Genomic DNA, 1,003 nt, shown 5'->3' with positions numbered 1-1,003 from the left:
GAGCACATCCCAGACAGAAGATCATGAGCGTGTCTCTCACTTTACAACAGCAATTCCTGACCCCGCTCTGGATCCCCGCTAACGAAAAGCATCTGTACTCGGGTTAAACTGAAACCGAGTGCGGGGCGCCGGCACTCCCTCGGGATCCATCCGTAATCAGTCTCACAATCGATCCGGATGGTGCCTTTCAGATACTTGCGGGCCAGTCACGGAGATGCGGCCCCGTCCAGGAGACACCTCCCGGGCCGCAGACCTCCCCCGCCGTCACCACCCCGCGCCTCGCCCTCCGGGGTCGCATCCTCGCCGGGACCGCAGGCGCCCGGGCTCCGGCCTCCCCACCGGCACCTCCTCCCACCCCCGCCCCGGCGCTCGCTCTTTGTCACCCCGGTCCCGGAGTGTACACACCCTCGGCGCCCGGGACTCCTCCCTGCCAGCTGCTGCCGAGACCCCGGCCCCCATCTCCTGGCCTCCGGTCCCGGGGTCCCCGCCTGACGGCCTCCCCGCCCCCTCCTCCCCGGCCCCTCCCTTCCCCGCCAGCCCGACCGAGCCCGCGGGCCGGCGGCGACACTCACCCGCGCCGGGGGCGCCGGCTCCGGGCCCCGGGCTCCGCCACCAGCGCAGCAGCGCCCGCGCGGGGTCCAGGCTCACTGCGCAGCGCTGCTGCTTCACCCACAGCACCGAGCGCAGCGGCTCCGCGGCCCCCATCGCGCCCAGCGCCCAGGGCGCCGCCGGGTCGGCCGGGCTGAGGGCGCCGGGCGGGCGCGCAGACGCCGAAGGGCGCTGGACCGTTAGCGGCCCCTGGAGTCCGGCCGGGTCGCGGCGGCGGCGGCGGCGTCGTCGTCGTTGTCGGCGGCGGCGGCGGCGGCGGCGGCGGCGCGGGGCGGGCTGGGCGCGCGGGTGGGCGGTGCTGCGTCACCTCGTACGCAGAGCGGCCGCGGGGGACCAGGCGGGGGACGGGGAGGGGGCTGGACGGGGGAGGGGAGGAGTCGGCCGGGGGAGGTGG

This window comes from Physeter macrocephalus, unplaced genomic scaffold (genome assembly GCF_002837175.3).
Source record: "Physeter macrocephalus isolate SW-GA unplaced genomic scaffold, ASM283717v5 random_546, whole genome shotgun sequence".
Taxonomy (NCBI): domain Eukaryota; kingdom Metazoa; phylum Chordata; class Mammalia; order Artiodactyla; family Physeteridae; genus Physeter; species Physeter macrocephalus.
Note: the sequence above shows the minus strand (reverse complement) of the source record.